At 36.7% G+C, this 25671-nt stretch overlaps 1 protein-coding gene across 28 annotated transcripts in view; it reads left to right on the top strand.

The window, feature by feature from the left end:
• LRAT (lecithin retinol acyltransferase) overlaps positions 1–25671 on the top strand; it is a 263547-nt gene that overhangs the window by 7300 nt on the left and 230576 nt on the right. For all 28 annotated transcript variants that reach the window (XR_006596648.1, XR_006596647.1, XR_006596653.1 and 25 more), the window contains exons 2-8: positions 3052–3164; positions 5594–5637; positions 7200–7271; positions 8506–8618; positions 11757–11922; positions 15815–15892; positions 24007–24118. The gene's annotated coding sequence lies outside the window, so the exon portion shown is untranslated. The remainder of the gene's footprint in view (positions 1–3051; positions 3165–5593; positions 5638–7199; positions 7272–8505; positions 8619–11756; positions 11923–15814; positions 15893–24006; positions 24119–25671) is intronic.

Below are 25671 nucleotides of genomic sequence, written 5' to 3'. Positions count from 1 at the left end.
CCTTGGGTATGAAAAATGAGAGATGTGATGCGAAGAAACCTTTAGAAGAAGAGCTGTTTTGAAATGTACTTTCTTACTCGTTCAAACATTAATTCAACCAGGTTTTGTTAAGTGCCCGTTAAGTACAGTGCTGGAGACTAGGGACACCACACTAACACAAAGCCCCTACCTTTAAACATACCACTGGTGGGGCGCCTGGGTGGCTCAGTGGGTTGAGCGTCCGACTTCAGCTCAGGTCACGATCTCACGGTCCGTGAGTTCGAGCCCCGCATCGGGCTCTGGGCTGACAGCTCAGAGCCTGGAGCCTGCTTCTGATTCTGTGTCTCCCTCTCTCTCTGCCCCTCCCCCGTTCATGCTCTGTCTCTCTCTGTCTCAAAAATAAATAAATGTTAAAAAAAAAAATTAAAAAAAACATACCACTGGTTAGGAGGACAGAATATTTTATGGTTGCATTTTTCTGTAGATTTGTTGCTTGTTTTGTACTTTGGGAATTGCCTTTGAATGAGGTTTTTTAACAAGGAAGTAATTTGAAGACAAATTACTTTCGAATGAAGGAAGGAGGAAAACTAGAGGCTTGGTAACAGCAACTTTCTCTTTGACATCTCATATTTACATCACACTGAAAGCTGCGAGGGGCAGCGTTGATTTTCGCCTGAATTGATCATGAGCTTAGAATAGCAAAGAGGATTTTACGCCTGATGAATTGGCAATAGATAATTTCTTTTACAAAAAATCCTTTCCATTCGAAGGAAATAATTTCTGGAGAGTACCAGGAAATGGGAAAATCTTCTGCCACTGCTATAGATACTTTTCTGTTTTCTTGTCTTTTCTGTTACCCTATAATAATTTACTTTTCCTTCAGTTAGCATGGTTAAGTATGTGGATTATCATCCCAATATGGCAGGGCTTGAATGTAAAGTACAAGTCAAAAAACAAAAGAAAAACAAACAAATTCATTAAGGGAGCTGGCTGACTCTTGATTTCAGCTCAGGTCAAGATCTCACAGTTTTGTTAAGTTTGACCCCCACACTGGGCTCTGTGTTGACAGCACAGAGCCTGCTTGAGATTCTCCCTCTCTCTCTGTCCCTGCCCCCACTTGCACTCTCTCTGTCTCTCTCAAAATAAGTAAGTAAACTGAAAAAAAAAAAAAAAAAAGCTCATTAAGATATAAAGGATTCCCTAGGGTTTCCCCAGGTTCTGTATTTGGTTAATGTAAAAGAAATAAGATTTTACTCGTATACTTCTCAATTTTGTTTACATTATTGTTAAATTTTAAAAAGTAAATTACACTTTGTGCTTTACTTCTAGTTTTTCAGCTGCTATAGGGAGACAAGCTGGATTATTTGCTTTTCTATTTTCTTTCAGAAATAACTATGTACCTGCTAACTGCTGAAAAAGTAAAATCGTCTGTAATCAGTTTAATAAGCATGTAACCATACTTTGTGGGATAATTACACAAGACAATGTTTCCATAAGTGACTTATTTTAAGACTTTACAGTGTTAGGTCTTCTCATTTAAAAAAAAAATGTAAGTCATTTTCTTATTTACTGTCACTTAAGTCAGAAATATCTTAAGGAAATACAGCTAACCGTGGAAGAGCTTTGTTCACAAAGATAGATGACATAGCCTCATTTACAACATACACAAAAAGCCAAAGGCCTAAATGCCCAACAATAATGAAATGGTTAAATAAATGATGAGAGATCCAAGCAACAAAATCTTATGTAGCAAGTTATATTTATGAAAATTATGTGTATATATATATATACATATATATACATGCATATATATATGCATATATATGCATGTATATATATGTATATATACATATATGTATGTATATGTATGTATATATATGTATATATATACACACATATATATATATACATGTATATGTATATATATATATACATACACTCACACAAGCAAATTATACTTAAGGAAAGCTTTGTTAACATTATGCTATCATATATAGTACATGATAAATATCTTAGTCCTAACTGTGAAATATTCATTAGGACCAATGGATTTGATTTCCTTATTTTATTTATTTATTTATTTATTTATTTATTTATTTATGAAATAACCCTCCCCCTTTTTTAAAAGTTTATATATTTATTTTGAGGGAGAGAGAGAGAGAGAGAGAGAGAGAGAGGGAGCCAGTGGGGAAGGGGCAGAGGGGGGACAGAGGATCCGAAGTGGACTTTGTGCTGACAACAGAGAGCCTGATGCAGGGCCTGAACTCACAAATTGTGAGATCATGACCTGAGCCGAAGTTGGTTGTTTAACCGACTGAACCATCCAGGCGCCCCTTGATTTTCTTATTTTAATATTTAGGGCCTAGAAATTGGCCTAAAGCAGGGAATATCCCAGCAGAAATTCCATTTAGATGAGAAATCCATTTAAATTATTCAGCTTGTTGGAGAATAGCAAAGGTCTTACTATAGCTATGTCAACAACTTTGTGATAGTTTATGTAAATAGCTGCTTTTATTTGGTAGAATTAACTAAAATAAAGTCATAGGAACATAACTAATTATCTAATTTGTGCTTTAAACTATAGTTTGACTGCAAATGAGGTACTCTGGAATGACTTCATCACCTATGATAACTCTTAATCTGCCCTTTTGGTTTCCTGCATCTGTTTCCATAATCTCTCAATTTAGGAAACACCATTGGCTTCTCCTGAGAATTAGTGTAGGAATTCGGTGATGAATGCTCAGGGCATGGATAGTGTTGGGAATCAGAGGTTTTATTACAATTTTGAACCTAAAACTAAGAGATCACAAAGAGAAGTGATCAGTCTGTTTGATCTTTATCACTTTGGATAATGAAAGTTCAGTTTCTTTGGAACACTATGTTAGATCTTTCCACTGATTGATTACATTTTCATCTTCACCTGGAATTAGTTCTTTTCAAATAACGTAAATATTGCTATTAATATTTAAGATAACCTTGTAAGTAATTAAAAGATTGATTAGTCTGAACTGTTATCTTTGAGTTAATTAGATGCATTTCATAGTGGATAACACATTTGTTTTTATATTTTAGGACTTGAGCCGTGTTCCTGATTTTATACAGATACCCTTGGGGGTATGGCTCAGGGGTAGAGCATTTGACTGCAGATACCATGGCTCCGTATATAAAGGACATTCACTAAAATGGTAATTTGAAAAATATTATATTATTTTAATTTAAAATATTTAAATAGCCAATGGTGTTCATATATATTTTTATAGTAAATATTTTAAATATTAAATAATCTTAATTTTCTGTATTCAGCAGCATATCAAATATTAAGAATGAGAAGATATATAGATCTATCTATATATTCCTATATCTATATATCTTTATTTACAGCTATAACTATATATAACTACTTGACTGATGTAGTCACTAGAAAGTAAACAATTACATAACTCAACATTTGATAGAGCCTTATGAGCCATCTGGATATGGTTCTGAAGAAAGGAGGCAGTTGTCAGTAGATGAAAGAATATTTTAAAACATAGCCCCTGTTAACCCGCCAGCATATTTGGGTTGATTTCCAGTCAGAGAGTTAAAATTGTACTGGCTGTTTGCTCTCCTCCCCCTGAGTCTTCTGTGGCACAGGGCAGATCTTATTAGGACATCTTCCTGGAGTCAGGATAGAATTTGTAGCTGTGGAACCATAAAATCTGCTGACCATACTTGAACCAAATCCAAGACTCTGGCCTCATTTTCATAGTGCTGTGGTTTATTGTGCTAACCAAGAAAGCCTTTTGCAGTTGGATACTAGGTAACTTGAAGTGACATTACTGAATACCTCTTCTTTAAGTATTAAAAATGTGTCTCCAATTAAAAAGGATAAATCCCTTAGAATTTGTTATTGTTCAAAATATTTAAGCTGAAGAGCTTTGAATAATTAATAGTCTGTATGTAGTTACTACGTACACTTTAGTTTTATTGTTGATGCATTTCACAATACTTGAAGAGTTGGGAGGGTCTGTATTTTAAAATATGATTGTTATCCACTAGGAGGAGCTATATCCTCTTTTAAAAAGTTAGTTACCCAGAGAAAGAGTAAAGCAAAAACAAGGTGTCAAGCGAGACTTACCCAAGCTTATATGAACCTCAAGTATTGGTGATAAAGATGTTACTTGTATATTATCTTTCACTTTGGAATCATGAAATGTCAACTGATCCACAAAAGTTTATACTGCTCTTGCAGACATGGAGCTAAAACATCATAGGGCAAACAAGAGCCAAGACATTAGTGCTTCTTAGATGAGAGGGTAGAAATACAAAGGTTTAGGGGAAGGAGTTCCCTTCAGCAGAAGTAACAGTTGAAGCTAGGATTGGGAAGGATTTCTGTTAAGAAGGATGCGAATGAGTATGAAGGAGAAGCAGGGTAAGTTAGGAAAGAGGAAAGAGGAGGGGTGCTGGAACCAACAGATGAGAGGTGAGGGGAGGGGAAGGGGTGAGCTGTTGCAGAGACCGGGGAAGAACCTGGATGGTGCCATGTCACCAGAACCCACAGAGGGGGGACTTTTAAGAACATGCTAGTGGAGTTGGGGGAGGAGAGCGGGGGTGAGTTCCGATGTACCTGAGTAGGTAGAGGAGAGTGAAAACACAAAGAAAGTGTTGTGCTTGGTTAGAAAGAGGACTAGTGGGTATGAGTTAGAATTACGTACACCTAATAATCATTCTTTGGCCGGTTAATAGGAGTGGTTTAGCAGATCATTCAAAGCTCTCCAGATACTGTCTGGTGACCCTTGTCATTAACCACACATACAAATCCATACAGAGTGTGACACCACAGATGACAACAGACAAGGAGTGGGAAGACAGGGTCTTCATTCTGCCTGTGTCACTAACAAGCTTAATGACCCCACACAAGTCACTTGACCCTTGTGTAGTAGTATAAAAATAAGAACCCCTTCTTTAAGAAGGATACAGATGAATAAAAATATACAATCTGGGGGTGCCTGGGTGGCTCAGTCAGTTAAGTGACTGACTCTTGATTTCTGCTCAGGTCATGATCTCCTGGTTGACAGATTGAGTCCCACGTGAGGTTACACGCTGAGCATGGAACCTGCTTAAAATTCTCTCTCGCCCTCTCCCACTGCCCCCACAAAATAATAAAAATTAAAAAAAAATTAAAAAATACACCTTCTTCATAGAAATAAGACAGCCCTCAAAGCTTTGTCCACAGTAGTGGTCACAGCTCATAACTCTGAACGTGTACAGACAGTACCTTTAACAGGCCCACTGTGAGAGATGCCAATGGCTCTAGGAAGATAAATCTAATTATAATTAGCAGATCTGTTCTGTCCATGCTCAAATAGTCAACTGATTTTGTGTGTGTGTTCCTGACAGCTAGTGCTGTTATTACAAGTATCCAGGGACCTGCAAACATGTTTGTATTTCACAAGTGGGATTTGCATCTTTCACATTCCATAGGGAGCCAAACTCAGATAGTACTAAGGAAATGGCGCCAGTAAAAAGCATGATGTTCGCCTGAAACGTGTGGCTTTTCAAATTGAAGGGTTAATAAAAGGATTTCTTTATTTCATTTCTCTTCCTGTTATGATACAAAATGTATCACCTGCAGCAAAATCCATCAGCTGGAACCAAAATGTTGGTAAGAGTAGAAAGGTAGGTACTGACTTATACTAAATAACCTCATGTTTGTGAGCAGCACAATTTCGGTGTAAACTTCTATGTCCAAAGAAGGGTCCAGAGTCATTTTAAACACTGCCTTCAGTGAATCAATAGATCTTCAATACCACTTCGGTAGTTTATAAACATACTACTAAAAAAGTAACTGCCACGAATGAATTTGCTGCCAGCACTATTCATGGATATATATTTTTAAAATATTTTTTGAAGTTTATTTATTTATTTTGAGAGAAAGAGAATGTGTGTGAGCAGGGGTGGGGCAGAGAGAGAGAGAGAGAGAGAGAGAGGGAGAGAGAGAGAATCCCAAGCAGGCTCCGTATTTTCGGCATGGAGCTCGATGCGGGGCTCGAACTCACGAACCCAGTCACCCCAAATTCGTTGATATGTTTTAAGTATGATGTAACATTAGCATGTGACAGTCTTCAGCATACGTGATCCCAGTGTGGTGACAAACATGTTAACTCTTATCCAGGAGAATTCCACTGTAGACCTGTTTTTCTCTTATGGAAAGAAAAATATCCCTAAGGAGATTTTAATCTGTTTAATTTGTTTATAGAAAACAAATATCAAAACAGTAATACCTTGAGAAGCAGATCCTCGCCTGGTAATATCAGTTTGACCTTTGTTGCCTAAACCCTGGCTGTTCCCTGTTGTAATAGTAACTGAACACTATATAAAATTTACTTGTCATGTATGTTGCATATATGTTTTATATTCCATATTCCATAATGTAACCTCAGATTTCCCATTGGTGACTGGTGACTTAAGAATGGAGCATTCCCGGCTTTAACCTTTGGTGGTGAAGTTGTTTTTTGGCTTTGGCACCACGTGTGCTGTGGGCAGACCTCAGAGTGATAGAAAGTTTCCTCAATACTTTAGAAGCTCTGCAAGGTGATTACATGCTCTTTTCATGAGTAACCATATCTATGTCACTTCAGCTGGTGCTATGGTAGCTGACACAATTTCAGGTGCTTTGTTTATATTCTTCAACTCTAGCCTGACCTCCTTTTTGGGGAGGCCATAGAGATCACCCTGTAACCATGTTCTCTCCAGTGTTTTGGTGCTTAGCCTGAGGAAACATGCCCACATCAGGAGTCCCTGAGCACATAATTTCTGGGGGGAGAAAAACAAAACAAAACTCTTGTATTTCAGGAAAATGTATTGGCAACTTTTATTCTTAACTTTGACTTAATGGGAAGCATGACTCTTTACTGGACGTAAATTGCCAGGGTCCAAAGCCCACATGTTTCACCACTCGGCCTCACTCAGCCTTTCATTGGTTCAGGTTCCTTGCCAATAAAATAGGGGTTATAATACCTGCTTTACAGGGTTATTTGGAAAACCAAATGAAACATTGTATGAAAAGTGCCTGAAACAGAACACCTTTTTCAATGCAGGTTATTAATTTCTTTATTCCAATAATGAAATGTATAGGATTCTCCTTACATATTACATGTTTTTGTGTTTTAGCACGTATAAGAAAGAGTAAGCTCTCCATGAATAAAAGTTTAACATAGTTTTTTGCAAAATATTTATAGAAGGAAACTCTGTAAAGATCTGTTACCACAGATATGGAGAGTGGGAAGAAATTGCCAGACACCATTAACAGGGTGAGTGTGTACTTTTGGTAAGGTCTCTTCTTTTATGTTCTTTATTTGTCCCTCCCTCCCCCTCTCCCTTCCATCCTACCTTCCTTTGGCATGTAGTTGGACACATGTGGCTTCAAAGCGTTGATAAAGCCTTTCTCCCAAGTTGCCCAGTAATAGCAGAAACTCAGGAGTGTCAAAAGGACTTTCTCAAGAACCACCATAGTTTTAACCTCCTGGGTCTAGAGTGAAGGAAGCAGAAATTCTCTGAGAACCATAGCTACTACAGTGGTGTCCCTCTGGTATATCTAAACCAATAGCAAGACAGAAAAAGGAATTCAACTTTAACCCTTGGTGGTTAAAGATTGTTGGTTGTGAGAGGTTCGAAGGATGGGGTCTCCACGTACTTCATACTTTGGTTGCTTTATTGAGCACAACCGGGAAGGTACAGGTGTGTGCCATAGTCTGGGGACACACAGGTAAGTAAACATCTGCTCCAGCCCTTGAGGAACGGATCATGTCGCTAGAAGGGAGATGTACTGTGATCTTCTGTCTGCCTCTCCCTGCACCATGAGCTGCTTGTGAGGTGGGGGTCCTTCTTCTTGCTTCCGAATGCCTCGTGCCTGTCTGTCACAGGGCCTATCCACAGAAAGCTCGCAATAAACAGATCCTGATCAAAATAACTAACTAGTGATTTAGGCCGAGAAACTGAAAGTAGATTTCGGAGTGGCCAACACTTGGCTTGTAGAAAGCCTCCGGTCATTTTTCAATGCCATTCAACTTAACATAACACATAGGCCCTACCTATTTCTGTCTCTGTTTAACCACAGATGTTACAAGGTCTAGTGGAAATTCTTCCTCTTGCACCACCTCTGCAGCATTCATGAATCACTTACTTCATTCCTGGGGCACTTGGTTCCCAGCTAGATGACATAACCAAACTCATTCCCTCCACCTGTGTCCCTGGCTTCTGGTCACAGCGTCACTGTACCTCATTGCTGTGCAGTACATGTTGAGCCTAATGAAAGATGGTGGGTGGATCACGGAGATACGATATCAAGAGAGGCTGTAAAAATGCAGTAAGGCAGGAATAGGATCGAGCCAAGAGCAGACTAGCAGGTGTTTTGAGAATAACAGTTAACTTCATTTTACATAGAGGAGCTCCTTCAAAACAATAGTGATGAGCTGATAAATAAAATGGGACCTGAAATAAGTGGACATGTTAGTTCTCAAAAACAGTTTATTATTTTTTTTTAAGGAAGGGAGGAAGGAAGACATCACAAGGAAACCTTTGTGTCTGAGCCTAGAGTTCATTGTGGGGGAACAGCATCTCCCCTGAGAATCTGTGATTATAGACCTGCCTTCACACAGGTTGGTGTTCAAATGTATACTGCTTTCATAGGTGGGGAAAATTGTAGTCCAAGTAATTTATTTGGTAATTTACTTAGAGGAGTTTATGGTTGCTAGTATCACCAAGGCATCTGGCAGAAAAAAAATCCAAATCCAGGATGTCTCCTTAAAAGAGGCTGCTCCACAAATAAAGCCTCATCAAACCTAAAAGGAGTCCAAAATTTTAAAACATATGTAATAATGTCTACAGAAGTCATAAATTGGAATGATTCGATGCAGAGTGGAATATGCATGTTAAAAATGCTTAAAGAGGTAAAGATAGTATAAATACCTGAGCAAGGAATAAGGAAGATTCAGAGAAGGTCTAGATGGATTTGAATAAAAACCAAATGAACTTCTATTAATTAAATGTATAATCACTGAAATAAAAACTCAGTGGATCAATTGAACATCGGACTAGATACAATTAATGGAAGACTAAAGAACTAGAAAATGGATCTGGGAAAATTATCCAGAATGCAGCCCAGGGAAAAGTGATGGAAAATGGGAGAGAAGTTAGAGATATGTGAAAAGAATGACAAGGTTTTACATTCTCCAGTTAAAAGCTCTAGAAAAAGGGCATGTGAAGAATGGGGAGAAGTAATGTCCAAAGAGCATTTTTCAGGGTTGATGAAACATATATATCTACAGAATCCAGGAGAATCATTCCCAAACAGATTAAACAAAAAGAAATCCATACAAGATATATCATAGTGCAACTGTCTAAAAACCCAAAACTAAGATCACAAGAGCACATAGGGGAAAGGACAACACACAAAGGTCAGCAATTAAACTGATAGCAAACCTCTCAGTAATAAAGTTGAATGCCAGAGGTTTGAGATAGTATCCATGAGGTTTATAAATGAATGTCATTCTAGAAATTTGTGCCCAGATAAACTAGCATTATAGAATAAAAGTAATGCTGATACAATACTGGGTGAACAGACCTATAGGAAAAGATGATTTAAAAAAAAGTAAGGGATGTGTGTAGGAGAGTGTTTTTACCCACATTACTTTATGCCTGGAATTACTTGAGACATAATTGAGTCATTGAACAAAATGATACGTTGGCAGTTGTTTGTTTGTTTGTTTGTTTTCATCACAGGCTTTAATCTGACCTGGATTAAAATACCCATGTCCTGTTTCCCTAAAAGCAGACTAATAAGCAGGGCCCTGGACCTTGGTGCTGATATTCTGATGGAGTGTTGCGTTTATCACCTTTGTTTTACTTACTAACACACAGTTAATTTTCTTTGGCCATTACAGAATGTGTTTTCAGATGCCAGTTTGTTGACTTTAAAATATTAAAAGCAAGTTGAAATAAATAAATTGCTTACCTATTTGAGGTTTAATAAGGTCTAGCGTGTCAAAAGGCACACAATGATTTTCTTTAACGTTTACTTATTTATTTTCAGAGCGAGAGAGGGAGGAAGGGGGGGGGGGGGAGAGAATCCCAAGCAGGCTCCACACTGTCAGTGCAGAGCCCAACTTGGGGCTCGACCTCACGAACCATGAGATCACGACCTGTAACAAAATCAAGGGTCAGACACGTAAGCAAGTGAACCATCCAGGTGCCTTCCACAATGAATTTTAAATCCCATTCCATAGAACTGTGATGTTCCATTAAAAAAGCGTGGAATATTTTGTTCTCGTTAACTAAATTATTCAGAAATGGCAATATGAAACTGATTTATAAACTGATTGTTGTTGGTGTAATAACTTCTGTACCTTTATATTGGAACTTCTGGGGTTTATATTAAAAACTTGGGGATCCTTTAGAATTTTAAGATGATTAGAAAAGTCTTTGCAGTTTGAGGACCCTTCTGTATGTCTGGGGACCAGTTTGGCCCTATTAATTTTTCTAGATAGTCATTTTTTTTCTAAAATTGGGTGGATTAAACTTTTCCTGGTCAAATTCCCAACTTTTCATGTAACTCTAATTTCTTAGGACCTTGAGGTTCTCTGTTGTAATATGTTCTCAAGTCAAATCAGGCTTCTCAAGGGTAGTGGAGCCTCTTTCCCTGCACATGGAGAGAGAATGATGATAATTGTGTGGTAAAGACAAAAAGGAAGGTCCATATTGAAGGCTTCTTGGATCTCCCTCCTAGTCACCCATTCAGACCAAACCCAGTGCACAACTTTGCCCTAATGAGTCGTGTTCTGTAGTTTCAAGGCTGCACTCTGCCATGAGAGGCAGCTACCAAAGCCAGATCCTCTCACATTGATCCTCAAATCCGCATCCCCTTTGGTGCTTGGTTCTTCCCTCAGCAGACTCCACCTTCTCTTCCTTTTCAAATCTGTTTCTCTCTTGCACCATAGCTCTTACTGAAATTGACCTATATTTTCCTCTTTCCTTCCTCCCACTCATTAAGTAGTATCCTTTGTAATCTTGGTTTTGCAAGTATTTTGAGCAAAGTGTATCCTATGGGTACTCAAGAGGCTGCCAGTATTTATCATTATCTCTTACTAATTGTATGACTTTGGGAAGTTACATGATCTCTCAGCGTCTGCTTTTTCATCTTTGTATTCACATGGGTTATTATGAGGATTAAATAAGAGAATACAGGGGAAACACTTGGCTCAGTGCCTGAAAGACCTCAACAAACATATTAATTGTTACTTGAGATATGCTGAATTTTATGAAAGGGGATGTTCAGGGAGCATAGGAGATTTACAGCTGGGGGCCTTCACTTGTACTGAAGGGAACAACGAATGTCCTCCAGAGGAAGTGACCTTTAAGCTGAGACCTTCAGGGTGAATATAATTTGTGATCTGGAAAAAAACAAAGGTTCCAAGTAGAAGAAACCACCCGGCACATTCCAGGGCCTGAAGGCATATGCTGGGAGAATGCAGGAGCTGAGAAGTCCCAAATGGTGGGACGGAGAGAATGAGCTGGGAAGATGGCAAAAGGTGAGCCTCGGAGAAGTAAGCAGGTGCCAGAGGGCAGAGGACTCTGAAGGTCATGGCTAGGATTTTATACTTTACCTTGACCACAAATTAAAAAAACACTAAAGAAAGGTTAGAGAAAGGAAATGACATGATCAGTATAAATTCTGAAGAGACCATTCTCCCCTGCATTTGGGCAGGCTGGTAAGAAACACCTGTTGCTTCCTTCTTTAGCTCCAGGAGGAAGTTCAAAACACACAAGGTCCAGTCCACCTGTGGAAACCCTCACCTCAGCCCTGTGCCTTAAATTGCCATAAAATCCAAGTCTCCTTTCCTGACTCTCAAGCCATTTTTGGACCTGCTTGAGAACCTTCTGTGCACTTCCAGAAGGCCTCATTATGTGAGTAATAAACCTTTTCATATGCTCTTGGTATGTGTGTGGCCTCAAAATCAATCTCTACATCTGAACCAAATTCAGATGGTGGGGTTGGGGTGTCCGTTGTGCCTCCTGTGGTAACCACACAATATGGATTATAAATATAAAAACTTTAACATATCTATCTCAAAAAAAATGAGATTATACTATGAACATCTGATCTTTAAAATAATGTACTTTCAACAAGGATGTTATTAAATGTTTTTCACAATATCATTTTAACCACAGTATATTATACTAGTATATGTATAGTGCAAATGATCTAACCAACTTACAATTAGACATATGTGTTGGTTATAATATTTTTACTACTGCTGTAGCAGATATCCTTATAGCTAAACATTTGTTCATTTTCTTGGTAACTAAGATAAATTCTAGTTTTAAGTATTAATGAATCATAAGCACGTTCATCTCATTAGAGTAAACATTTATGGAGCACCTGCCATGAGCAGTTATTGGGATCCTAAATACAAAAGACATCAAAATTGTTTTCAGAGAAGTACTCTTACAATAAGGCATTCAGAGGAATATTTGCAGGTTAAAAACTGATTTTTTTTTAAATGAAGACAGGTAAAGCCAAGAAATGTAGCCTGTATAAAATTTTATAAGGTGTGAAGTTTGCCACAGGGTGGCACTAATACATTTCTATTAAATTATGATATGTTAGAAGTTTTTTCTGTGTTGATCTGTTTTTTTAGTGAATTATAATTAGGTTTAATTTGATATTTTAAAAATTAGTTTACATTAAAAAACACAAGACAGGGGCGCTGGGGTGGCTCACTCTGTTAAGAGTCCGACTTTGGCTCGGGTCATGATCTCGCAGTTTGTGAGTTCGAGCCCTGTGTCAGGCTCTGTACTGACAGCTCAGAGCCTGGAGCCTGCTTCAGATTCTATGTCTCCTTCTCTCTCTGACCCTGCCCCACTCCTGCTCTGTCTCTCTAAAATAAATAACCTTGAAAACACACACACACACACACACACACACACACACACACACACACGGCAGCATTTTTATTTAAGAACCTAAATATTATACATACCTTCATAACCACAGAGCCTGACAGGTATTTCCGTTGTTTTTGTTTTTGTTTTTTTAATGTTGGTTTATTTTTGAGAGAGAGACAGCATGAGCAGGGGAGGGGCAGGGAGAGAGGGAGACACAGAATCCAAAGCAAGCTCCTGGTTCTAAGCTGTCAGCACAGAGCCCTATGCGGGGCTTGAATCCACAAACTGCGAGATCATGACCTGAGCTGAAGTCAGATGCTTAACCAACTGAGCCACCCAGGAAGCCCCCAGGTGACTTCCTTTTTAAAAAACCAAAAATCAAATTATTGAACATAGTGTATATACACATACACACACATACATATATAAATGTTTATGAATATTATAAACACATAATATTTAGGTTCTTAAAAATCCTGTTTTACATTTTTTTGGGGCGCCTGGGTAGCTCAGTCGGTTAAGCGTCCGACTTGGGCTCAGGTCATGATGTCTTGGTTTGTGAGTTCAAGCCCCGGATCGGGCTCTGTGCTGACAATCAGAGCCTAGAGCCTGCTTCGGATTCTGTTTGTCTTCCTCTCTCTCTGCCCCTCACCTGCTCTCGGTCTGTCTCTCTCTGTCTCTCAATAATAAATAAATGTTAAAAAAAATTTTTTTTAAATCCTGTTTTGCATTTTTTAATGTAAACTAATTTTCTAAATGCGTGTATGTGTTTGTGTCTTATTGTATGTGAAATAAGAGAGTGAAATACAATTTACAGAATTGGGTTTATTTTCTGATCTTGTGTCTAACTGAAATTTTAGCTTTTATATTTTATATGAGGGATCCTCAATAGTCCGTTTCTTTGCTCACCTACACCAGAAAAATTTTAGGGGCAGAGAACTTTTATAAAGTATACTCTACCATTTACCCCTGTTTCTTCTCTCAACCATTCTGAATGCACCTGGGGGGCATTACTTCCCTTCCTTCTTAATTAGTTCTCTAGTGAGCTTCTGTTAATGACAATTACATTTACATAATTAATTATTATGTCTTTCTGGTAAAATGACTTCTGTATCATTATGAAATGACCTTTTTATTCCTGGTGATGTTTTTTGCTGTGAATTTTACCCTGTCTGATGCTAAGGAAGCCATTGGTACCTTTTCTTTCGAGTCTTGCTTTTTTATATAATCCGAATTCACCATCTTGTTATTTCTTACCTATTTGTCTCATTTAACTCTTGGTTCCCCCTTTTCTCTTTTCTGCCTTGTTTGAGATTAAAGTTTTTCTTTTTCTTTTTTTAAATGTTTACTTATTTTTGAGAGATAGAGAGAGAACACAAGAAAGAGGGCACCTGCCCTGTGATCTCTAGTCAGCTTTGTCTCCCTAGACTTAGCTTCTCAACTCAGGGTACCTGCTGGGCTCCCCTTGGCTTTCCCCTCCCAGTGTGTAGCCTGGAAACTCAGTCATAGACTCATCTCATTTGTTTTATATATCTTAGGGAATCACTGTTCTTTGTTGCCTGATGTCCACTGTCTTGAACACTATTATTTCATTTTTTTTTTTTCTGGTTTTTTGGTTGCTTCAGGCAGTAGTATAGATTTGGCCCAGGTCATTCCATCTTGTCCAGAGCAAAATATCTACTTCAAGTTTTTACGAGAGGTTTTTTGTTAGTTTCTTTGTATAATTTTTTATTTAAATCTATGCAATAATCTTGAATTGTACTTTAGATTAAGTAGGGAATTAATTACTTTATCTCGAACACATACTATTTAAAGATTCTACCTGTAAATGGATACATTATACATTAAATAATTAATTTTTGTAGGGTTTTTTCCCCTCATAGTTTGGTTAGAAAAGCAATGGCTTTGACTTGTTAACACCTGGAAAGTAAGTCTAATAATGCTAGTTGTAATTTTACTCCTTTAATTACATTATAGTAAAATTTACTAAACTTAAGCTTTTTATAAATTAAAATATATCTGGTAGGTCATCTTCAACACATTTTAAACTGAACATAATTGCATTTCTTTAATACTGTGGAGTTAAAAAGCTAAAGAAATATGTCTCATACAAAGATTCAAGAAATTTTATGAAACAAAGTTACAATCATTTCTTGAGTGCCTACTATGTGAGAGGAACTTCACAAAATTACTTTTTATACTCACAATTAATTTATTAGACAGATGTTGTTGTCCCCATTTGAAAGATGAGGAAATTTCATACAATAGGATCGTATAACTTGCCCAAAGTTACAGAGTAAGTATTCACACAAGCTGGATTCACACAAGCCAAACAACTAAAACTCAAAAGTATTTTATTATCCCATGCTGATTAAAGCTCTTCACTTTGTAAAGAGCTTAAGATCTTCCAAACTTTAGGAGAATGAGTTTTAATAATAGATTTATTGATAAGTTTTAGTCCATTAGCATGTCAAATAGTAATATCTTATAAATTTTGCCTCCTATCCTATAAATAACATAATGACAACTTCATGTCACATTTCAAGTCTGATAATAACTTAAATTTTGAAGCACTTTGCAATTTTCATGGCTTTCACGTATTTTTATCTCAATTAATTATCATAACCACACTGGTTAATGCATTAGCCCCATTTTGTTCAAAGTCTATCACTTGGCTTAGGTTCCCGTGATTCTTAGACCAGTATTTTTTCTATTATCCCAAGCTAGCCTTTCTGCATCATTAGATTATTTTATTAAAACAAACAAAACCAAAGTGGCACCCATGTAAAGTAACCAAGTTTTTTCCCAAGTTTATGACAATACTTCCGAAAAATAAGGTTTGATTTTTATATTTGGGAAGGTATTGAAAATTTCGCTTACCATATTAGTGTCATTTTCTTTTGTTTTGCAGCCTTGCAGGACACCTCACTGAATGTGATGCTCAGAGTATTGGTGGAAAATTCATAAGCTGGGATTGGATGCCAGACTGGTAGGTTATCAACACATGTATATATAAAGTTTATATAGCACTTACATTTTAGAAATTTTATTATGTATATATTAAATTGTATTTCATTATTTTCTTAATTTATATTGTTTATTTGCATTATATATTGTTTTCATATTGTGATACACAAACTATATATCCTAGCCATCATTATCTTATTAGGATCCAGAGCTAAGTTTCAAGAGAATTCTTTTTGGCACCTTAAAAATCATATTTCCCTGAGATAATATACAATATTTTATATTACTATTATTATGGTCTCTGGTTTCTTATTAAGCTGACCTTTGTACCTGTTAATGAGTTGAATTGTGTCCCCCAAAGATATGTTCAAATTCTAACTCCCAGGACCTTAGAATGTTACCTTATTTGGAGAGAGGGTCTTTACAGAGATAGTCAAGTCAAAATGAGATCATTACAATAGGCCTCAATCCAATAGGATTGGTGTTCTGATAAAAAAAAAAAAAAAGAAATTTGGACAAAGAAAAAGACACACACAGAGGGAAGACAATGTGAAGACACACAGAGAGAACAACATGTAAAGACAGGACTGGAGTGATGCATCTATAAACAAAGTAACACCAAAGATTGTTGACAAACCACCAGAAGCTTAGGAAGGAAAGGAAGGATTTTTCCCTAGAGCTGTCAAAGAGAACATGGCCCTGCTCGTCTACACCTCAATTTCAAACTAATAGCCTCCAGAACTGAGATAGTACATTTCTGTTGCTTTAAGACACCCAGAGTTTGGTACTTTGTTACAATACCCCTAGGAAAATAATATAGTGCCTAAAATAGAGTCTCTCTGTTTAAGGACAAAATATACTAAATATGTATTACTGGAACCTTGTATAAATATATATCTAAATATACACTGGAACCTTGAAATACCAGGACCCTATTCCATCCAGGGCTCTGCTGTGAGAAGGTTCTTGGTCCCAACTCTAAGAAGCTCCTGCAACAAGAGCCAGCTTACCAATGTGAAACTTACAATACATAGGCCTTTGCCTCTAGTAACAATTAGGGATCTATACATGACATTCCAGACCCCAGTCTAGACAGTGGTCTTTCCAGTCTTGTCTCCCATTCTTTCCCTGATCCTTGTCCAGAGCCAAGCAGGTGCTATCACTCTTCTCCTCCTCTTTGGCTGTCATACGGTACCAGACTAGTAGGAAGCAATAAATACATGAGGGTTACAAGCAACAATGGGAAATGTGTCCTTAGCCCTTTACTCATATTTGTCTGTATTTTATCTCTGAGAATGATCATTTGCTTTTGCAGTGTTTTCCCCTACTTGGTAACAGATGACTTATCTGATAGTTTTTGTTTGTTTATAATTTTATTTTTACCTCAAATTCATTAGCTTCTGTTAGAGACTTATACATTTCTGATGGTGATGTGGTCAGTCTCTTACTGACCTAGACTCAGGTCTCTTCCATGCTCTCCCTTATCTCATCAGTCATCAGTAAGGTCAATTTTTACTCCATAATATCCTTCATTTTCTTCCTTTTATATTCATCCAAATTTTCCAGTTTTCTTATCTAGCTTCTAAAGGCTATTGTAGAATCTTATGTGGATTCTGAAGGCCATGTAGATTCTCAAGACCATTAGCTGGTCTCCATGCCTCTTGTTTCCAATGTAACAGCTTTGCAACTGTAAAACAAATAGTTGAAGTACAAGAAATCTGACTTCTTAGATTTTATCATCTTGGTTTTATCTTTTCAACCAAATTATAAACTCTCTGAGGGCGTGGATCTTTGCATTCCTACAGATTTATCAGATGCACCATTCAGCCCAGAATAACAATGAGAAAGCATGAACTTTAGAGATATTGCCTAGAATCCTGGTTCTACCACTTATTAGCTCTGTGAGATGGGACAAGTTACTCAACCTTTATGTTCCTCAATGTCACTCATCTGCAGAGTAAGGAAAATGGTAATATCTACTCTGAATGGATTATTATGGAAGATGAGTGAATAAAGCACTTAAAACAGTACCAAAAATGAATAGTAACTTTTCAATAAAATGTTCATTATCTTATTGTCTTACACTTCGATGTTCATCAAATATTTGGAGACTAATAAAAGATAAGTTGCGTTAACACAAGAATAGAAGCACCTATCTGAACCTATTTTATCTGAACGTGTGTTGCACCTCTCACTTAAGGTGGTGTAGTCCTGAGTCTTGTTGAGTTCCATGAGTATAAAATAAGGGTAATAATACCTACCCATAGGATTGTTGTAGAGATTACTATAAATAGGTTGCTCTTGGTCAGGGCTGAATCCAGTGTCTGACACATGGTAAATGTGTAAGTAAATGGTACCCAGGAGAAAGAGTGATAATGGTAGTATTAATAGTAGTGAGGCAGCAGTAGCAGTGATGGCGTGGCAGTAATAATAGCAATAATGGTAGTAACAGGAAGAAGCAGGATTTTACTTAGTTTTTGGTGTGTATGGAACATATCAGCAACTGGAAGTAGCTTGGGGGTTGTGAGGAAAAGGCGAAGATTTTCTTGACAGTCCGAGAGAGGTGATGGTTGAAGTCATGGGAATGGATGAGGTGCCTTTGAGTGTGAAGAGAACAGTACTGGGACAATCAGGGCATCTAGGGAATGCAAGGACAAGGGGAAAGTTGAGGATCGTGGAGAGAGTGTAGTTCAAATTCTTACCCATCAAATCCGGAGAGTGTGGGAGGAAGAAAACAACTTGTAAGGTGGGAAGCTGTGATTAGAGAGTGCCAGACAGTAAGAGAAAGTAGTCAAGGAAGTCAGTGACCTGCCTCGGCCACTATTACAGTCATTTCTCAACCATTTCCTCATCTTTCCGTCTTAATCAGAATTATCTTCCCTTTAACAGCTAAAAAAAATAAATATATACTTACGTTAATGAAATTAAAAACACTGTATTTTAATGCTATGGCTGAATGCTATGGTCCATTAAAACCAATTGGCAATACGTCATGAAGAAAATATGGACACGCTGGAGAGAAACAAATATGCTTTTCATTTTAAGAAGCAAATTATGGCCTGAAAGTTATATTGTGAAGCTGAGGACATACATTTGACAGGAGAAATTGAGAAAGCATGGAATGTGCCTTTACTCAATATATTTGGAATCCTTTGCTGAACTCTAACATGTACCAGTGCTTTAGAGAAAGAAACATTTTTTAATTGGTGAACCCAAAAGTTACGTCCTAAATTATTATATATATATATATATATATGTATATATTTGAACACATATATATGTTCATTGTGACTTTCTCTGAAAATTATTTTCTAAGTATTTTTTTAAATATGAAGGTTTTATCAAAAAGCAATTTTTGCTTCAGCAATTCAGATAATATTGATTAATGTCTATTTGATTTCGATGTTGTCAATGCTTTAGTCAGTTTGTTCCAAATGAAACATATTTCTCTTGGCTTCCTGCTTTTGCTGTAAACAACCTGAAAAGCAATTATAAATTAAAAATCATCCCTATTCAGGTAAATAGTAAGATTATATTTATTTATTATTTCGATATTTCTCTCTTTTTTGTCTCTATATACTGTTTTTAAATATATTGTTTAAACAAAGTATTCACTACAATATAAATATAGCAACTATTATACCTAGAACAACCAAAACTGATCTACAGAACAACCAAAACTGATCTTCTCTAAGAATAGTTCCAAGGATACTATCTTAGACACCTTCCTTATAATGGTTGCTGTTGCCATTAAGCATTGCACATGGCCTTTTAAAATTTATACTTTTTATTTATGATACTTAAACATGCAGTGGTCATAATGCAATATAAAATAGCTTCAATTAGTATACATATTCTTTTTCCACTTCAATCTTTAAAATAATAATAATAAACTCCCAGTGAACCTTTACCCTGCAAATGACCTGATATGACATATTTGAACTTGCAGTGAACTTTCACATGAACTTTCAGTTATCCTCTGAGAAATATAACAGATGGAAAATAGGCAGATTTTTCAAATATTTTTAGATGCAGTGCTTGGACATGTTTAACAGAGACAACAAGGCCGACTATCTCTTTCCAGTGTTTACTTTGCTGACTTTATTGTACTGCATGCTGTTTACTTACATTATATGCATGAATTAAGAGGTTCAGTTATAGTTCTGTTTGACCAGCATCTTGATTTAAAAAAATTTTTTTTAACATTTATTTATTTTTGAGAGACAGAGACAGAGCACGAGTGGGGAAGGGACAGAGAGGGAGACACAGAATTGGAAGCAGACTCCAGGCTCTGAGCTGTCAGTACAGAGCCCAACGTGGGGCTCAAATCCACGAACTGTGAGATCATGACCTGAGCTGAAGTCGGAGGCTTAACTGACTGAGCCATCCAGGTGCCCTGACCAGGATCTTGATTTTAAACCAGCACTTGTATATGTGTTTAAAGATGAGGCTAAGAGGGTCATAAAATATAACAAATTGTGAGAGAACTTTATCGAACTTATTGAAATAATACTGCTTCAAATCATTTAGATATGAGGGACTTTCAAGGATCTATTTCAGATTTTAGAATATGAATCAGCTATAATGTCTTTCACTTTGAATGGTTTGTAGCTGGAAATTCAGTTCAAAATACACATAGTTTTTGAACGGTTATTTGGGAAAGGAAGAGGAAAATTAAGGGAGCACTAGCTATTGTTTATAACTGCTATGGTATGAGATAGGCTTCTTGGAGGTATTTAATCTTAGCAACTCTCTTCCCTAAGTAGTTATCTTATTCATTTTGCACAACAGGAAAGGGAGACAGAGAGGTTGCGTAACTTGCCTGAGAAGACACAGCTAAACTGGGGAATTAAATCCGGGTCTCCAAGACTTTCAAGTCCTTTCTCGTGCAACAAGTTTGTGGTCCCAAGAACAAAATATTTTGTTTGGTTAAATGAATGCTAAAGATAAAAGTGTGATTATGCTGTAATACTTCTATAATCTTTGTTTTGAGAATTTAAAGAGTTTATTTCTTTGTCTTTGTTGCATAATGTTGCTAAATAAGTTAGGTATAAAACTTGCAGACTGCTCTCAGTGATATAAAGATAGTAACTGAGACTGTTGCTTCTCTTGAAAATTTCCTATTGTTTGCAAAAAAACTATACATCTATTACATTTACCAAATAATGCAGGCATTTATATTATTTATCCACTGATATGCATCTCCTTGCTTAGAATCAATTCTTATTAACGCCCACTTTATTCTCAGACCATAATTTATTTATCCTGAATAATGTTTTAGATGTAGTTTAGTTCAGAGAGAGATTATACTTAATGGACATAGATATGTATAAAGTAGCGCACAATTGCATTTATAAGATCAGAATGTGAACTGTATTAAGCTGTAATTAGTCCCTCTTTCCTGACACTTCACTTAGCAACAACAATATCATTGGTGAGGAAAATAAAGATCTTTCCATTTCACAAGGATGTACTCAGAAGCTTGAAGGACCTGTTGTGATCTTGTCAGTGACATAGTTTAAATGGATAGCAAGTTAGGGGCACCTGGGTGGCTCAGTTTGTTAAACATCTGACTTCAGCCCAGGTTATGATCTCACAGCTTGTGATTTCGAGCCCCGCATCGAGATCTGGGCTGACAGCTCATAGCCTGGACCCTGCTTTGGATTCTGTGTCTCCCTCTGTCTCTGCCCCTCACCCCACTTACATTCTGTCTCTCTCTCTCTCTCTCTCTCTCTCTCTCTCTCTCAAAAATAAATAAACATTAAAAACCATTTTTTTTACATGGATAGCAAGTTAAAGTAAGTTGTTACTCATTTTAAGGGAATTTGTAATACATTCCTTTCTTTAACTTTTTAGCTCATTTATTAAAAACAGCTTTTAATGAAAAGTAATGAACAGTTTTCATATTAAAATAAGTGATCCTGTTTTTCTCTCCAGTGTTTAGGTATTGAAGGTGGAACAGTGTAGGTTCAAGGAGCAAAAGGTCTCTTCCTTCTTCCTTTTACAGCTGATCCTTCAACAACATGGGTTTGAACTGCACTGGTCCACTTACACATGGATTATTTCCGATGTATATAGTACAGTACTGTATATTTTCTATTGCTTATCATATTCCTAATGATATTTTCTTTAGCTTTCTTTATTGTAAGAATATAGTATATAACACATATAACATACAAAATATGTGGTAATTGATTATTTTGTTAGTAAGGCTTCAGTAGGCTATTAATAGTTTATTTTGGGGGAAGTCAAAAATTATACGTGGATTTTTTTTTAAATTTTTTTTTTTCAACGTTTATTTATTTTTGGGACAGAGAGAGAGCATGAACGGGGGAGGGGCAGAGAGAGAGGGAGACACAGAATCGGAAACAGGCTCCAGGCTCTGAGCCATCAGCCCAGAGCCTGACGCGGGGCTCAAACTCACGGACCGCGAGATCGTGACCTGGCTGAAGTCGGACGCTTAACCGACTGCGCCACCCAGGTGCCCCTATATGTGGATTTTTGATTGCATAGGGAATCAGTGCTCCTAACCCCCGTGTTGTTCAAGGGTCAACTATATAAGGTCTTTTCTCTTGTGTTATTTTGTTATTTGTTTAGAGGTCAGGTGGAAAGCACATAAATTTCCCTCTGTATGATAGGGTGATTTAGTTAGGGATAAAGTTATGATTTCCTGTAGAAAGTAGGCAGAAAACATCGTAGAGAGATAAGCCCACGACTATCTTTGATTTCTTGAAATTAGTTAAGAAAATTGGTATATGTAAACTCTAAAACTTACATTTATAATATTGCAATTCCTTAGATTTAGGGTAATCATTATCTGTACAAAGCTAGTTGTGTATGGTGGCACCACAATTATAAAACATAGAGAAGGACTGTGGAGTAGGTATTGAAGTATTAATACAGAGAATATATATCTGTATATTAAAAATAATGTTTCGTTTTTTGATATGGTATGTCCAAAACTGTGATATGTCCATGACAGAAAACATAAAATTTAGGCATACATGCTTTTTTATCTTCTTGCTTTAAAATAAACTCTGAAAGCTACAAAGTGATGCAACCTCTAAAAATAAAAGTGTCAAATTCGGGGGCACCCGAATGGCCCAGTCAGTTAAGTGTCTGACTCATGATCTCAGTTCAGGTCTTGGTCTCAGGGTAGTGAGTTCAAGCCCCGCGTTGGGTTCCATGCTGGGCCTACTTAAAAAAAAAAGAAAAAAAGAAAAATACAAAGTGTCAGCTTAAAAAAACAAACTGTTTAATATAGTTTTTACATTAATTTTTAAATTAATAATCTACATGTGTACTATTTAGGATTTTTTTATTGCAAGTGACAGAAATGTAATTCAAACCGACATAAAAAGGAGTGGCAGTCACATGCAAACTTGAACACAGATTATATTGTATACCGTTTTTGCCTCTTTTTTAAACATAACATTAGGGGTATTTCATCATAATTAATTTTACTTTTTACCTTTTTTTTAATTTACTTTCTTACATTATTTCAAAAGTGCTCTATAGCATTCCATTATCTGCATGTATCATATTATATTTATTTACTTTTACTTTTTTTAACGTTTATTATTTATTTTTGAGAGACAGAGTGAGAGGAGGGCGGGGCAGAGAGAGAGGGAGACACAGAATCCAAAGCAGGCTCCAGGCTCCAGGCTGTCGGCTGAGAGCCCAATACAGGGCTCAAACCCATGAGCTGTGAGATCATGACCTGGGCCGAAGTCAGATGCTTAACCGACTGAGCCACCCAGGCGTCCCTATTGTAGTGTATTTAAATATTCCTTTCTTGTTTGACATTTAGATTGTTTCCAGTAGAGTATTTCCAAAGTCTCTGTCCATGTAGAAGAAAAAGCTTGATTGGAAGCTTAACAGAAATAAACTTTAAAGCCCCCAAAATATTTCTCTAAATTCAGAAATGTAATCTTATACCCCCCTCTAATTTATTAAAGCTTTCACTTGACTTCTATGAAGGTCATTATTTCATATTAGAAAAGATTACCTTATTTATGTATGCACTCAGAATAGATACAATTGTTTCCGATAATAGTTATGTGATCCATTCCTAGGGCATATTATTGTTGGCATAGATTAATATCATTGTTTATATTTATAACCTTGTCTTAGCAGGTAAGCAAGTGCTTGTTACCATGATGATTTCAGAGCAACTGCTGTCTGCACAATGGAAGGTCCAAAAAGCAACTAAAAAGGGAAGGAGAACAGCTGAAAGTTTTTTGAAAAGGTTGGCACATGAAACAAAATGATGGGTTTTCCAGTCTATTTTAAAGCACGTTAGCGATCAGATTATTTCACAAGGATCGTTATTATAATGACTTAACGTTTTCCCCTAATGTATCTATACATTCACTCATCACGTTATGTATTAAGTGGAGAGTGACCTGCCCCAACAGTTTTGTAGTTCAGTATGCTCAGATAAGCAAGTTTTAGTAAAGTTTTATGGATGTTAGCCTCTTTCTCTTAACCTAGAGATGATGTTTAGAAAGATAACAGGTGATAGAATCAAAGCAACAGACCCTTTGACAGGTCAAATGGTACATCCGCCTGTTTTTGTCTCTGGAGGAAACTTCATTTGTCCTAGAAATTTCTCTTTAAACATATCCAAATAAAGAAATATTATAATTTTGTAGCCAAACTTAATTATTTAACAATTTTTATAAAATTTTTGATGCTAGAACCAAATCATTTACATGTTATTTACACTAGTGATGCTTCCTACCATGTAAGTACCCCCAAATTATTTCATTTTTATCAATAGTGGTGATCAAAAACATTTAAAAGTAAAAAACAACATAAACAGGAAACTGAGTGAAAATAACCTGTGATCCCTTAGCAGAGAGTTAGAGTGTTTTTAAATTAAAGATTTGGGGTGCATGGGTGGCTTAGTCAGCTAAGCATCTGACTCTTGATTTTAGCTCAGGTCCTGGTCCCAGGGTCATGGGATTGAGCCCCATGTTGGCCTCAGTGCTGAGCATGGAGCCTGCTTGAGATTCTCTCTCTCTCTCTCTCTCTCTCTCTCTGTCTCTCTTCTCCTGCCCCTCTCCCCCACTCACTTTTTCTCTCGAATTAAAGTGTTTTTTAATTAAAATTTAAGATAATTACAATCTGCATTTTTAAGGCTATCTATATAATTAATTAATTAACTAGTTGTCTCTTTCAACATTTGAGTCCCTTACTACATAGCAGTGACTTCTGGGCCCTGGGTATATAGCTGTGAGCAGGACAGACAAGGTAGCTATCCTCATGGTGTTTAGTAATATGGATAGACATTAAACTAATAACCCACAAATAAAGAATTGAAAAGTACTTTGAAGAAATATTAAAGGGTATTATGAAAAAGAATAATAAAGAAGCATAATTTCAATTTAGCAGTTAAGGAAGGTTTTATTTTATTTTTTTTAATTTTTTTAAAGTTTATTTATTTATTTTGAGAGAGAGAGACAGAGCACACCAGTCGGGGAAGGGCAGAGAGAGAGAATCCCAAGCAGGCTCCTCACTGCAAGCGCAGAGCACAACGCAGGGCTTGAACTCACGAACTGTGAGATTATGACCTGAGCTGAACTGAAGAGCCAAGACCCGGATGCTTCACCCACTGAGCCACTCAGGTGCCCCAAGGAAGGTTTTATTAAGTGATGTTTGAACAAGGCAACCTGAATGATGGGTGCCTTCTTAGGCACCTACATAAGATAAAAGGCATGAAAACACAGTTATATGTCACAATATCTGGCACATATTATTCAGTAAATATTGTTGAATGAATGAATGACTATTCCAAAA

Source organism: Felis catus, chromosome B1, assembly GCF_018350175.1.
Source record: "Felis catus isolate Fca126 chromosome B1, F.catus_Fca126_mat1.0, whole genome shotgun sequence".
Lineage (NCBI taxonomy): Eukaryota > Metazoa > Chordata > Mammalia > Carnivora > Felidae > Felis > Felis catus.
The sequence above is the reverse complement of the archived record's forward strand: the minus strand, read 5'-3'. Positions and strand labels throughout refer to the sequence as shown.